A 15,773-nucleotide genomic window follows, 5' to 3' on the forward strand; every position below is an offset into this window, starting at 1 on the left:
GAGTTCACCTTATAAGCATATCAGACAGCATTGTAAAAATTCAGAATGGGGCAGAAACGTCTTTGGTAGTGGAGGTTAAGGAAAAGCAAGACAGTGACCCAATCTTACTTGAACTTTAGGGTGCAATCCATAATCAGAGAGTGGAGGTTTTCTCTCAAGGGGGAGATGGTGTACTTTGCTACCAGGGTAGTTTGTGTGTTCTTGATGTGGGTGATTTTAGAAAGGATATCCTTTCAGACGCCCATAACTCTAGGTATTCTATTCATCCAGGTACCACTAAGATGTACCGCGATCTGCGAGAAGTCTATTGGTGGAATGGAATGAAGGGATATATAGCAGATTTTGTGAGCAAGTGCCCCAACTGCAAGCAAGTCAAGGTAGAACATCAGAAACCAGGAGGTATGACTCAAGAGATCGATATTCCTACTTGGAAGTGAGATGTTATCAATATGGATTTCATCACAGGGTTACCTCGTACTCGCAGACAGCATGACTCAATTTGGGTGATAGTTGATAGGATGACTAAGTCTTCTCGCTTTGTGGTGGTCAAGACTACATATTCGGCAGAGGACTATGCCAAGCTTTACCTTATTGAAAATTGTGAGGTTGCATCGGGTTCCTTTGTCTATCATCTCAGATAGAGGTCCTCAGTTTAGCTCTCATTTTTGGAAGTCATTTCAAAAAGGTCTTGGTACTCAAGTTAACCTTAGTACAACATTTCATCCACAGACGGATGGGCAGGCAGAGCGTACCATTCAGACCTTAGAGGATATGTTGAGAGCTTGTGTGATCGATTTCAAAGGTAGTTGGGATGATCACCTTCCTCTTATTGAGTTTGCCTACAATAATAGCTACCATTCCAGCATTTAGACGTCCCCTTATGAGCCTTTATATGGGTGTAGATGTAGATCTCCTGTTGGTTGGCTTGAAGTAGGTGAAGCAGCTTTGATAGGGCCAAATTCAGTCCTTTATGCTATGGAGAAAGTGCAACTCATTAGAGATAGACTTAAGACAGCCCAAAGTTTTTAGAAATCTTATGCAGATGTAAGGAGAAGGGAACTAGGGTTCCAAGTTGATGATTGGGTTTTTCTGAAAGTCTCACCTATGAAAGGGGTGATGAGATTTGGAAAGAAAGGAAGCTCAGTCTTAGATATGTAGGCCCTTACTAGATCTTGAAAAGGATTGGCAAGGTGACATATGAGTTAGAATTGCCAGCAAAATTAGCAGCAGTGCATCCGGTCTTCCACATCTCACTCTTGAAGAAATGCGTGGGTGACCCAGCCTCTATAGTGCCATTAGAGAGTGTGGCGGTGAAAGATAGTCTTTCTTATGAGGATGTACCAGTTGAGATTCTTGAACGTCAGGTTAGAAGGTTTAGAAACAAAGAAGTCGCTTCAGTTAAGGTTTTATGGAGGAGTCAGCCCATAGAGGGAGCTACTTGGGAAGCAGAAGCAGCCATGAAAGCCAAGTATCCTTACCTTTTCCCTTCCGATTCCACTCTTGCTTGAGGTAATAGTTCCTCTTCAGTTTTACAGTCATTCATGAGTAAATTCAGTTTTAGAATCATGTTCCCTCAGTTTGTACTTTCATTCGTAGCGTAATTGCATGTACTCAGAACTCAATTTAGTCAGAAATCAGTTCTCAGTGTTTAGTAGTGGGGTTTGCATCTCTCTTCCTCTATTTCATCTAGTTTAGTCTTCATTCGAGGACGAATGTTCCCAAGGGGGAGATAATGTAACACCCCATATCCAAAACAGACCAAAAATTAGTTTTTAGAAAAATATGCACGTGCTACCAACGGTGGCATCGACAGACCGTAGCCTGACCCACGGTCCGTCCTCTACAACCGTCGATGGGATCAAAAACTCCCAAAAATTTCAGCCTAGAAAAATTTGTTATGGCTTGGACGACGGACGGACTTATGGTCCGTAGGTCAAATGACGGTCCGTAGTCCGTAACCGTCGATCAAGACTCCCTCCAACCACTCTCTGATGAGAGCTACGGATTACCAGCATGGTTCGTAGGTGGACCTACGGTACCTAGGTCTGACCGTAGGAGGAAAATTTGCAGCCAGTTAAGGGGAAATGCACTTGGGTCAACTTAAAATGATCATAAATCTTACCACAAAATGAATTAGGTCTCCCATGACCTACCCACAGATAGATAATTGAATTATCTTTCCATAGCCACTGATCTTGATATAATAAGACCTCCGAGTAAGAAGTTATACCCATTTTAGTAAAGGCCTGTCGAAAAGGCCCTCACGATGGACCCAACGACGGGGCGTCGGGCGCACGACGGACCGTCAGTCCTGGCTGTCGTGCGGCCCGACAACAACCTTTCTAGGGGTCTTTTTGACCTTTTCCGCTCCGTTCAAACCCTAAGTTACGTCTTTTTAACCCTAAATGATCAGATTTTAGTCAGTTTAAGCCTAGAAACATAATTAAGACATATCCAAGTCAAATCATTAAATCAAAACTTAGAAAATTAGAAGCAAGAGAGGAGAAAAAAGCTCAAGAACCCTAGTTCAAGAACGCCACAAGCTCCACCAGTTCCAGCCCCGAAACTTAAGTATTTTTTCGTGGATTTCATCACCAGATATGTGGGATTTTACTAGTGGGTTCCTTTCACCCATTGGGTCCTTAGTTTCAGTCAGTTCTTGATTCTCTTATCATGATTAAACCAAAGGTTTCTAGAACTTTGATATAACTTCATGAATTTATTAAATATATGTTCCAAATCAGATTATCATGTTATAACTCAGATTATCGCATGAATTTCAGAATCCTAGCTTTATGTTTCTTTAGTTCTTGAATTACACATGCTAGGTCATATATTTCAGACACTTCAGATATACATGCCTCAGTTATAAATGCATAATTACGAGATTAATTGTTGCATTCTCAGTTTGCATGTTTAGTTTTGAGCTATTCAGTATTTAAAGAAATTCAGATATAATCAGTTAATTTGCAGAATTCATTGGGAGTAGCATAATACCGAGTTGTACTAGGGTTTAGCGTACCCAATAGTCCCAGAACTACTAGACGAGTAGGTTGTAAGTCCCCTCTGTGGGCAATTAGTTTAGTGATCACGCCAACATGCCTTTATACCTTTGGAAGGGTATATTGGGTCCTCTCGATGGGGCGTATACATCGGACTCCACATTTAGCTCATGTGGTTTTATTATCGGTTATTAGTAGCTCCCACAGTTCAGTCAGACTTTCTGCAATGACCATTTATCAGTATATTCAGTATTCAGTTTCAGCATGTTATAAATTGGTCATTGCATCCAGTTAGCTCAGAACTTAGCACATCACGTTTAGATTATTATACTAGTTTTTGTGCTTGTTCACTTATGTTTTATTTCAGCTTTACTCTATCCTACATGCTCAGTACCTTTGAGGTACTGACGCATACGTGCGCTACATCTTCTCGTGATGTAGGTTCAGGTTCTCAGCATCCAGATCACGCATAGATTGATTTCCCGATTTCCAGTTCAGCAGATTCAGTGGTGAGTCCTCATTCTCCGAGGACAACAGACATGAGTTTCATTTCAGTCTTTAGTCATTTGTTTCAGTTTTTGCTAGATTTAGCTGGGGCTTGTTTTAGTTTGTCTAGTCTATTTTAGAGGCTATTTTCAGATATAGTTAGATTCAGCTTAGTATTGAGTTAATATTTATTTTGCATTAAACTCATTATATTCAAATATCTCAGTTATAGAATATGGTTATTCCCCATATTTTCATTTTAAGTATGATTTAGCTTCCGCAACAGTTTATTATCTTTAGTATGCTCATGATCATGCCAGTAAGGTTAGCTTGGGATCACTTGTGGTCCTAGGTTTCGTGTCCGCGTCTCGGGGGTAGCTAGGGGCGTGACACTGACAGTCACTTAATTTTTCACTCTGCATCGGCAAAACAGGTGAAGAATTTGAAAGGCTTATTCGTTCTTCCAACAAACACATCTCCATTTCAGCAAAATGATCTTCAATTTCCTTTTCCCATTCTTCTTTCTCAGCGAGAATGGGTTCCTCGTCTTCAAATCGGAATACTAAAAAAAAGTTTTCTTTGATCGAAACATGTTCCTTCTCTTCTGGATAAATGACTTCATTACGATCATCGCACTCCTCTTTATATGAGGATTTACACTTCTCGTAATCAGACCCCTCCTCATCTGACTCCTCATCATCAGATTCCTCCTCATTCTTACTCTTAGACTTGTCCATATAGCGTGGCCGAAGAAAATATGTTTCGCCTTTGTTGTGGTTTTCACTCTCAGCAGGATCCACCATTCTTTTTTCCTTCCAACAACTTCACAGTCCTGTTCAGACTCCCCCTAATCGCTAAGAAGAATCGGACCTTTATTGTTAAGTGGAGGACTTGCCAATGGGCTATCCACAAAGAGCCATTCATCATTAGTCCCATCGTTCACCCATGTTTTGCACCCACATTCAAAAGCTGTGTATCCCGTTTTGGTAATGGGAACTTACACTTTCGACAAAACCATCTTAAACCAGAGCCATCATCCCCTGAATCCATAAATATGCACCTGAGTCAAATCACATAACCATTAGCATACTAAATTTTTTATGGAAGTCTTATTAAAAGAATAGTGTGAAACACTAATGTGACTAAAATGTTGTAATTCCAAACGCATTACAAATAATAATAACATGTAGGAGTGACAAAGAGCGAGTTGTGTCGATCAAAAAATGAGAAACCCATTTCTGCTCCAAATCTGAAGCAAACTTTGGACAAACTATGCTCAGAGTGTTGTAAAATTCTTTGATATTATTCAGGAACGGAGTTCCAGACTAAAGTATCCGCTCCTTTGTTTCAACCTTTTCAGTGCTTTCCATACACGGCTGTTCTCATTTCGGGCAGTGTGCCCTTCTTCAGGGACCAGAACACCAGGTAATTTTAGAAGCATTTCTCGTATCACTTTGGCATTAACGTCCACATCTTCTACCGTGAGATTCCTAAACAAGTCATAACTTATTCCCAAAACACTATTACTTCCATCCCAGGATTTCAGCTTCAACAAACGTATAGGTTGTATGTCTTTTCTTCCTGCATCGGATAAACATCCAGAGACACGAACTGTAGCTTCTTCTTCTTGGGAGGAGAAATTTTTACTGTTCAAATTGTAGAAGGGAATGTCGAACTCCCATTTTTGGAACTTGGCTTCCCAGTTAAGAAGCAAACTTGATGGAGCTATGATTACAGACCGACTCTACGAATAAATCTTTAAAAGTGACTGAAGAAACACTATGTTGAGTTGGGTTTTCCCAGTTCCAGGTGGGTGTGAGATAATGCATCCTCCCCTGCTCTTAGATAGGGGCTCTCTCAGCCTCTGAAATGTTATAACTCAAGCAATGTGTTTCCACATAAACTCGAATCCTCCACATTGATGAGGATACATGCCACTTTAACATTTGGGGAAACTAAATCCCACACTATTCCTCTTCTTCATAAATAGCTGAATATTTTATGCAGAAGAATCAGAAGCTCTGAAGATTGATAGTGACTCTCGGAGATATTTTCTTCTATGCCTTTTTTGAGGTCTTCTAGCCTGTAAATGACACATAAGTTCATATTTTAAGAGTGGACAAAATCTAAACTAAAGAGAAAAAAACTATCCTACATTTAGATTATTTTTTTTAAAAAAAATTGCTCGACAGAATAAAACTCGTATACTTATAAAATCAGGGAAGATGTACTTCCTTTCCAAAACATGTGAACAAACTGAACAGATGCGTCAAATTTGTTCATCTAGCTTAAGCTTGTGGTTCCCCATCGGACAGTCACTTAATTTTTCACTTTGCATCTGCAAAACAGGTGAAGAATTTGTAAGGCTTATTCGTTCTTCCAACAAACACATCTCCATTTCAGCAAAATGATCTTCAATTTCCTTTTCCAATTCTTCTTTCTCAGGGAGAATGGGTTCCTCGTCATCAAATCGGAATACTAAAGAAAGTGTTTCTTTGACAGAAACATGTTCCTTTTCTTCTGGAGAAATGACTTCATTACGATCATAGCACTGCTCTTTTTACGAGCATTTACACTGCTCGTAATCAGACTCCTCCTCACCCGACTTATCATCATTAGATTCCTCCTCATTCTTACTCTTAGACTTGTCCATATAGCGTGGCCGAAGAAAATATGTTTGGCCTTTGTTGTGGTTTTCACTCTCATCAAGCTCCACCATTCTTCTTTTCCTTCCAACAACTTCATAGTCATCTTCAGACTCCCCCTCATCGCTAAGAAGAATCGGACCTTATTGCTAAGTGGAGGACTTGCCAATGGGCTATCCACAACGAGCCATTTCTCATTAGCCCCATCGTTCACCCATGTTTTACACCCACATTCACAAGCTGTGTATCCCGTTTTGGTAATGGGATGCTTACACTTTTGACAAAACCATCTTGAACCAGAGCCATCATCCCCTGAATCCATAAATATGCACCTGAGTCAAATCACATAACCATTAGAATACTAAAATTTTTGACGAAGTCTTATTAAAAGAATAGTGTGAAACACTAATGTGACTAAATGTTGTAATTCTAAACGCGTTACAAAGAATAATAACATGTAGGAGTGACAAAGAGCGAGTTGAGTCGATCAAAAAACGAGTTAAACAAAAATAGATGAAGTATTCGACTCATTTTTAAATGGATAAAAATGAGTTACCCAGTGGATAATATGGATAGTCATTTTATTGTGCAGATCTTATTAAAAGCTTTAAATACAAATACTTTTAGAGTGTTTTTTATCAGCCCACACCCCCTACCAGCTCCTATCCCAAAAAAATGTAAATTAGATTGTTTGATTTTTTATATTAAATAATTAATTCTTGGGTATAGAAAAATACATGTTTGAATTATTTCTCATTTGGGTTAGGTCTTCAGGGGTAAAATTAATGGGTGATCTAATTTATTAAAGTTAGACAACTAATAATTTTTAGATTTTCAATTTAGTAAATAGATTTGTTAACGGATATGGTAGATAGAATTTCGTTTTGTATCCAGTTTGACCGTATCCTTCAATATTATTAATTTAACGTAATGGACGTTGATATTTTTTTAAAAAAAAAATTTGTACTCATACGAATTTTATCGATTTTATGAAAATTTATATTCATTTAACATTTCTTCCGTTTAGCTTATCACATGAAAATATATTTGATCTCTTTTTCAAAACACCATATAGTTGTAAAAGAACAAAAAAATCAAAAAATTGATAAAAACCGAAAGAACCGACCAAAACCAACAAAAACCGACTTTGCGTGGTTTGATTTGGCTTTTAGATTTAATAAACCAACGTGATTGATTTAGATTTTTTTAATGAAAAATCGAACCGACTTATGTACACCCCTAATTAGGACTAACATAAATGAATTGCAAATACCTCATTTAGCATAAATGGCATACCTCAATTGATGGCGTTGATTATTGCCTTCATGATCCAACTTCCTTTCTCTATTACATCAACTGAAAAAGACGTTTGGGGGTGTGAATACACTTGCGCAAATTCGAGTGATGGCTACAAGGGAGAAATCAAAAGGAAACTGTACTCGACCAGTGGTGGGGGTGGGGGATTTATCTGCTATCTTGTATGATTGATTAGAAGGGTATCTAGGAGGCAATAGTTTACGTTGTGGTGCTCTCGCTAATTTACAATACGAAAACACCCTAAGTGTTCTCTTTCAACATGGCCCGAATTTCGGCCGGAGCAAATTGGGTTTCTTGTATAGGGCTTATAATTTTGAGACCCATTGATAGAGCTGTCAAAATAGGTTTTACCCGTTATGCCGGCCCAACCCAACCTTTGAATTAAGTGGGGTTGAACCTAATTTTTTTGGCCTATTTAGGAATGAGGTTTTTTAGTCCAGCCTCATTTGTCCTGCTAGCCTTTGGGTCCAACCCGCAGCCTCTAATGTTATCCTGTAAGCTATGAATATTTAAAATATTTTTTATAGATATATTTTTAGTAGTGATTTATTTGTAAAGTTTTTATATATAGATATTTAAAAAAAATAAAAAATCAAATCTTTTAAACTAGCTAGCTTTTTCTGGGAGGAATGGCGGAATTTTCAATATTTTTCCGCTAAATCTTACGTTGACTATTATGTATTTTTGCAAGTATTTACTAAAAGTGGGTGATTTATAAATATATTTTGTAGTATTCACCGAAGTGTGTGATTCATTAATAAAAATTTGCATGTAAATGATGACGTGTTCATTGACTTAGACATTTAATACTCTCAGATACTCTTTCTAAGATAGTAATATTTTTCATTCTTTTATTGAAGGGTCCACTCATCCCAACGCGTGGCCCGCTTAGGGCTTGGTTGGGATGCTATTCTATAGACCCTTTAATTAAAAGGGTCATCTCGTCTCAACCAATTTAACTTTCTAGCCCATTAAGGTTGGGTTGGGACAGTCCATTTTGATAGTTCTACCCATTGACCTACCTAGGTAACTTTCACATATAGCAAACATAAAAATCATATATTTGTATGTTACAACTATAGTTTGCATAATTGCGCTCCATAGAAAATTTTATGTTGCTATAGAGTTTGTGATTTGTATAATTCGCTATAAATATACGAATGACTATAAATATATATATTTCACTATACATATATGAGTGGCTATTAAGATTTATATTTCAGTATATGTATATAAATATGGTTATTCATATGTATATTTCGGTAACACATACGAAAAATTGTATATTTGCATTTGTATAAAGTGAGAAAAAGAGAAAGATAAAAGAAAAATGGGCAGGGGAGGATCTTTATTTGTAATATTTTAAGTGTATAGGATGAAAATATATATATTTATATTTGTATATACAATTTTCTCTTGCTTTATACAAACAGAAACACAATTTATACATTTGTGTTTGTATAAAGTGAGAGGTTAATAAGAGTGGCGAGCGGCAAGCGAGATCTGGAGAGGAGAGAGAGGGAAAGGAAGATATATATATATACATATACACATATGTATGTATGTATGTATGTATGTATATATATATATGTATCAAGTGAGAGAGGCGAGGATACACTGCCCAATAAGAACGAGAGTGGCGAGTGAGATTCATCGGGGAGAGAGGCGAAATAGCAAAAATTTTCTACGGAGTATAATCAAATCAAACTATGGTTATGATATTTAACTTGAATTAATAGTTTGGTAGTATATACATTTTGCCCTATTTGATGATTGGTCATAATACATTTTTTTCATGTTGTAACGACGTGTTTAGTCGTTTTGAGCAGCAGATTTTATTTCTGGAAAAACTGTGTGAGTCGACGGAACCCACGACGGACCGTCATGGGCACGACGGACCGTCGCAGGTGTCTCGTTCCAGAACACTTAGACTTCTGAAATTTGGGTACTGAAATCGACTCTCTGAACTTCGTAACGGAATGGCAGGACGGACCGTCACAGGCGTGACGGGCCGTCACAGACTCTTGGTAAAAATCTAGTCTCTGAACTCTGTGACGGAGCAGCAGGACGGACCGTCGCAGGCACGACGGCCCGTCACAGGCTGCGTAATCCAAGGCTGGGTCGGATTTCTGTTTAGTAATTTAAGGGGCGTTTTGGACTATTCCTGCTTTAATTATAAAGTTAGTGGGTTAATGTTAATAAGTCTAATTACTTGGGGGTTAAAAGAGGTAACCTTGAGTTAATTAGTGGGATATTATTGCCATCTTTATACTTAATTATATGCTAATTAGGGTAAAAGAAAGAGGGTTTGAATAAGAAAAAGAAAAAGAACAGAAAGAGAGGGAGAACGAGTAGAGAGAGAGAGAAACGAAGAGGACAACAAGAATTTGGGGAATTTGCTTGCTTGATCACGAATCTTCGGTGGAGGTAGGTTATGGTTTATGCTATTCGTAGTAAACTCTTAATAGCGAATGATATGTATTGGGTAGTATTGTAAACCCTTCTATATGCTTAATTGTATGCTTGTATGAATGTGATTATATAATTGTGATAAAATAAGCATGATGAAGCTATTGAATCCCAAATCTTGAAAAACCCTAATCTACTTTGTTAATGAGATTGATGATGCCTTGGTATAAAAGAAGGCTTGATGAACTAAAGTAATGGGGTTGATGATGCCTTGGTAGTAAAGAAGGATTGATGAATTAATAGAATGAGATTAGTGGAGCGGGTGTCACGAACCGACACGTAGTATTAGGGGGACCGGGTGTCACGAACCGACACGTAGAATTAGGGGATCGGGTGTCACGAACCGACACGTAGAATTAGGGGATCGGGTGTCACGAACCGACACGTAGATTTAGGGGATCGGAGTGTCACGTACCGACACATAGTAGTAGTGGAGCGGAGTGTCACGTACCGACACAAGAGGAATAAAGATAATGAATCTTGAAATATGCTAATATACTCAATCTAAAGAACATGTTTCCCAAAAGAGTATGGTGTGGAGGCTTGAGTCCTCATAGATATGTTCGGTGATGTTATAAATGATTTTTATACTTGTTGCTATCACCTGTTAAGAATATTAGTTGATTTTATGATGTTATCTGAGATATATTGCTTTCTATTTTGAGTTGGCCGATGATATCTACTCAGTACCCGTGTTTTGTACTGACCCCTACTTGTATTTGTTTTCTTTGTTATTTGTGGAGTGCAGCAAACGTACCGTCGTCTTCAACTCAACCGCAACTCTAGCCAGTCTTCATTACACCGGATTTCAGGGTGAGCTAATGCTTCTAGCTTGGACTGGATCTTCTTCCTCATGTCTTGATGCCTTGAAGTTCCGGCATGGACTAGCTTTTGTTTATTTTAGCTTCTTAGAATACTCTTAGTTTAGTAATTTGATCATAGATGTTCTTGTGGTGATGACTTCCAGATTTTGGGGAATAATAGATGTTGAATTTTAGAAGTTATTGAATTGGTTTTTATTAATGAGTTTAAGTCTTCTGCATTACTTTCTGTTGATATTATATTGAAATGTTAGGGTTTAGATTGGTTGGTTCGCTCACATAGGAGGGTAAGTGTGGGTGCCAGTCGCGGCTCGGTTTTGGGTCGTGACAAACTTGGTATCAGAGCATTAGGTTCGTTGGTCTCATCACACAAGAACGAGTCTAGTAGAGTCTTAAGGAACGGTAGGGGGACGCCTTTACTTTTCTTTGAGAGGCTATAGGACTTTAGGAAAATTCCATTCTTTCTTTCTTTCGTGCTATTACTTGGATCCAATTGGTATCTAGGTGATACAAATTGGTATCTGACCATCTTCACTCTATTTCGCAGATGGTTAGAACTAGAGCAACGACTACGCCAACACCAGCACCGGCGGAACAGGGTGCGTCTGAGCCAGCCGCTGGGGCTGTAGCTCGAGGAAGAGCAACGGCAAGAGGCCGTGGTAGAGGTCGTGGGAGGACGTCCTCTAGGGGAAGAGGACAAGCACCTGCCCCATCTGGTACTAGGGCGGTGACTCCTCCACCGACTGAGGAAGTAGTAATAGAGGGTGAGGAAGGGGAGAATGAACAAGTACAGAATGAGGGATTGCCACCCCAACCTACCCCAGAGATGATCAATCAGGTTCTGGCTTATCTTAGTGGGTTATCTGATCAAGGCCAGACACCTCCAGTGTTTTCTGCACCAGCACCTCAGGTTCCGGAGGTACAACAAGCAACTGCTGCGGCTCCCCGCATGGATGCTCCATTGGAAATAGGCACGTTTCCTCGTTTGACTACAGGGCCTATAATGACAAGCGATCAGCATGAACTTTTCAGTAAGTTCTTGAAATTGAAACCTCCAGTCTTCAAGGGTGCTGAATCTGAGGATGCCTACGACTTTCTGGTTGATTGTCATGAGTTACTACATAAGATGGGTATAGTAGAACGGTTTGGTGTTGAGTTTGTGACTTATCAGTTTCAAGGGAACGCCAAAATGTGGTGGCGTTCACATGTTGAGTGTCAACCCGCACAGGCACCACCTATGACTTGGGCGTCATTCTCTAGCTTATTTATGGAGAAGTATATCCCCCGGACCTTGAGGGATAGGAGGAGAGATGAGTTCTTGAGCCTAGAGCAAGGCAGAATGACGGTCACTGCGTATGAGGCTAAGTTTCGTGCATTATCTAGGTATGCCACCCAGCTTTGCTTCAGTTCACAAGAGCGGATTCGCCGTTTTGTGAAAGGGTTGAGGTCAGATTTGCGGATTTCAGCCTTACAGGTAGCGGCTACAGCGAAATCCTTCCAAGAAGTGGTAGACTTCGTGATAGAGGTGGAGGGAGTGAAGCCAGATGACTTCACCATGGCATCGACATCTAAAAGGTTTCGAAAGGGAGGTGAGTTTAATGGTTCTTACTCTAGAGGACAGGGTTCAGGAGGTTACTCAGTCCGACCAATTCAGTCTTCACTACAGACTGTAGTTGGGGGTCCACCTCAGACCGGTCAACATTTCTCTGAGGTTGGAGGTTATTCCCAGACCTCGTCATTCTCACAGAGACCTATGCTAGACTCCAGAGAATGTTATGGATGTGGGGAGACTGGACATATTAGGAGGAATTGTCCAAAACAGAGTTATAGACCCCCGATAGCTAGAGGTAGAGGTGGTCATGGTAGAGGCCGTTATTCTGGAGGACGTGGTGGCCGAGGTAATGGTGGTCACCAAAACGGCCGGGGTGACGGACAAACTGGAGCTACTACAACACCACATGGTAGGGGCAACGGGCAGACAGGTGATAGGGCCCATTGTTACGCTTTCCCTGGGCGGTCTGAAGCGGAGACATCAGATGCTGTTATCACAGGTAATCTTTTGGTTTGTGATTGCATGGCTTCTGTATTATTTGATCCTGGCTCCACATTTTCATATGTATCTTCCTCATTTGCTACTGGTCTTAATTTACATTGTGAATTGCTTGACATGCCTATTCGTGTTTCTACTCCGGTGGGTGAGTCTGTGATAGTCGAAAAGGTATATAGGTCTTGTCTGGTGACTTTTATGGGTAGCAATACTCGTGTAGACTTGGTTATCTTAGAAATGGTTGATTTCGATGTAATTCTGGGTATGACTTGGCTTTCTCCGAATTTTGCAATCTTAGATTGTAATGCTAAAACTGTAACGTTGGCCAAGCCTGGGACAGATCCGTTAGTGTGGGAGGGTGACTACACTTCCACTCCAGTTCGTATCATCTCCTTTCTTCGTGCTAAGAAAATGGTTAGTAAAGGGTGTTTAGCGTTCTTGGCACACCTCAGGGATGATACTACCCAAGTACCTTCGATTGAGTCGGTTTCGGTAGTTCGTGAGTTTCTGGATGTGTTCCCTGCAGACCTTCCTGGTATGCCACCGGACAGGGATATTGACTTTTGCATTGATTTGGAGCCGGGTACTCGTCCCATTTCCATACCCCCTTATAGAATGGCTCCAGCAGAGTTAAGGGAGTTAAAAGCCCAACTTCAAGAATTGTTAGGGAAAGGCTTTATTAGACCGAGTGCATCCCCTTGGGGTGCTCCTGTTTTGTTTGTGAAGAAGAAAGATGGGAGTCTTCGGATGTGCATAGATTACCGGCAACTGAATAAAGTAACTGTTAAGAACAGGTATCCTCTTCCTCGCATTGATGACTTGTTCGATCAGTTACAAGGTGCTTGTGTCTTCTCTAAGATTGACTTGAGGTCTGGTTATCATCAATTGAAAATACGGGCAGCAGATGTGCCAAAGACTGCTTTTCGAACCAGGTATGGGCATTATGAATTCTTGGTAATGTCCTTTGGACTAACGAATGCCCCTGCTGCTTTCATGAGCTTGATGAACGGGATTTTTAAGCCATATCTGGATCTCTTTGTGATCGTATTTATTGATGATATACTGATATACTCCAAGAGTAAGAAGGAACATGAGGAGCATTTGAGAATTGTGTTGGAAATGTTGAGGGAGAAAAAGCTTTATGCCAAATTCTCCAAGTGTGAGTTTTGGCTAGATTCAGTGTCCTTCTTGGGGCACGTGGTTTCTAAGGATGGGGTGATGGTGGATCCTTCTAAGATCGAAGTAGTGAAGAATTGGGTAAGACCTACTAATGTGTCAGAAATAAGAAGCTTTGTTGGTTTAGCCAGTTACTACCGTCGATTTGTCAAGGGATTCTCTTCTATTGCTTCCAAATTGACGAACTTGACTAAGCAGAATGTTCCATTTGTATGGTCGGATGAATGTGAGGAAAGCTTTCAGAAACTCAAGACCTTGTTGACTACCGCACCTATCCTTACCTTGCCAGTAGAGGGTAAGAACTTCATTGTGTATTGTGATGCATCCTATTCTGGTTTGGGTGCAGTGCTAATGCAAGAGAAGAACGTAATTGCGTATGCTTCGAGGCAATTAAAGGTGCATGAACGTAATTATCCGACCCACGATTTGGAGTTGGCTGCGGTAGTGTTTGCATTAAAGCAATGGAGACACTATCTATATGGGGTTAAGTGTGAAGTCTATACGGATCATCGTAGTTTACAGTATGTCTTTACTCAGAAAGATTTAAATTTGAGACAGAGGAGATGGATGGAACTACTGAAGGATTATGATGTCACCATCTTGTATCACCCAGGAAAGACTAATGTTGTGGCAGACGCCTTAAGTAGAAAAGCAGGGAGCATGGGTAGTTTAGCTCACTTGCAAGCTTCTAGGCGCCCATTGGCTAGAGAGGTTCAGACTCTGGCTAATAACTTTATGAGGTTGGAAGTAAATGAGAAGGGAGGATTTTTGGCCAGTGTGGAGGCAAGATCTTCTTTTCTTGACAAGATCAAGGGAAAACAGTTTGATGATGAGAAACTAATCCGGATCCGAGATAAGGTGTTGCGAGGAGAGGCTAAAGAAGCAAAACTCGATGAGGAAGGTGTTTTGAGGATTAAGGGAAGGGTATGTGTGCCCCGTGTTGATGATTTGATCCACACTATTCTTACAGAGGCTCATAGTTCCGGATATTCTATACATCCTGGTGCAACCAAGATGTATCGTGACCTAAAGCAACACTTTTGGTGGAGTAGAATGAAGCGCGACATTGTTGATTTTGTTGCCAAATGTCCAAATTGTCAACAAGTAAAGTATGAACACCAGAGGCCCGGAGGAACACTTCAGAGAATGCCCATTCCTGAATGGAAGTGGGAGAGAATTGCAATGGATTTCGTGGTTGGTCTTCCAAAGACAATGGGTAAGTATGACTCTATTTGGGTGATTGTTGATAGGTTAACTAAGTCTGCTCATTTCATTCCGGTCAAGGTGACTTACAATGCAGAGAAGTTAGCCAAACTTTACATCTCAGAGATTGTTCGGTTGCATGGAGTTCCACTCTCCATCATATCAGATAGAGGTACGCAGTTTACTTCTAAGTTTTGGAGAACATTGCATGCTGAATTAGGTACTAGGTTGGACCTTAGTACTGCATTTCACCCTCAGACCGATGGACAGTCTGAGCGAACGATTCAAGTGTTGGAGGATATGCTTCGTGCATGTGTGATAGAATTTGGTGGTCATTGGGATAACTTCTTACCCTTAGCGGAGTTTTCATACAATAATAGCTATCACTCAAGTATTGATATGGCTCCTTTCGAAGCATTGTATGGGAGGAGATGTAGGTCTCCCATTGGTTGGTTTGATGCATTTGAGGTTAGACCTTGGGGTACTGACCTTTTGAGGGATTCATTAGAGAAAGTGAAATCTATTCAAGAAAAGCTTTTAGCGGCTCAAAGCAGGCAAAAGGAATATGCAGATCGAAAGGTTAGAGACTTGGAGTTTATGGAGGGTG

The 15,773-nt window shown here is 40.2% G+C and overlaps 1 pseudogene; it reads right to left on the bottom strand.

Annotated features, from left to right (window-relative positions):
* Positions 1-5,246: 5,246 nt before the first annotated feature.
* On the bottom strand, positions 5,247-6,207 carry LOC107027713 (annotated as a pseudogene).
* Between the last annotated feature and the right edge of the window lie 9,566 nt (positions 6,208-15,773).

This window comes from Solanum pennellii, chromosome 8 (assembly GCF_001406875.1).
Source record: "Solanum pennellii chromosome 8, SPENNV200".
In the NCBI taxonomy this organism is placed as follows: domain Eukaryota; kingdom Viridiplantae; phylum Streptophyta; class Magnoliopsida; order Solanales; family Solanaceae; genus Solanum; species Solanum pennellii.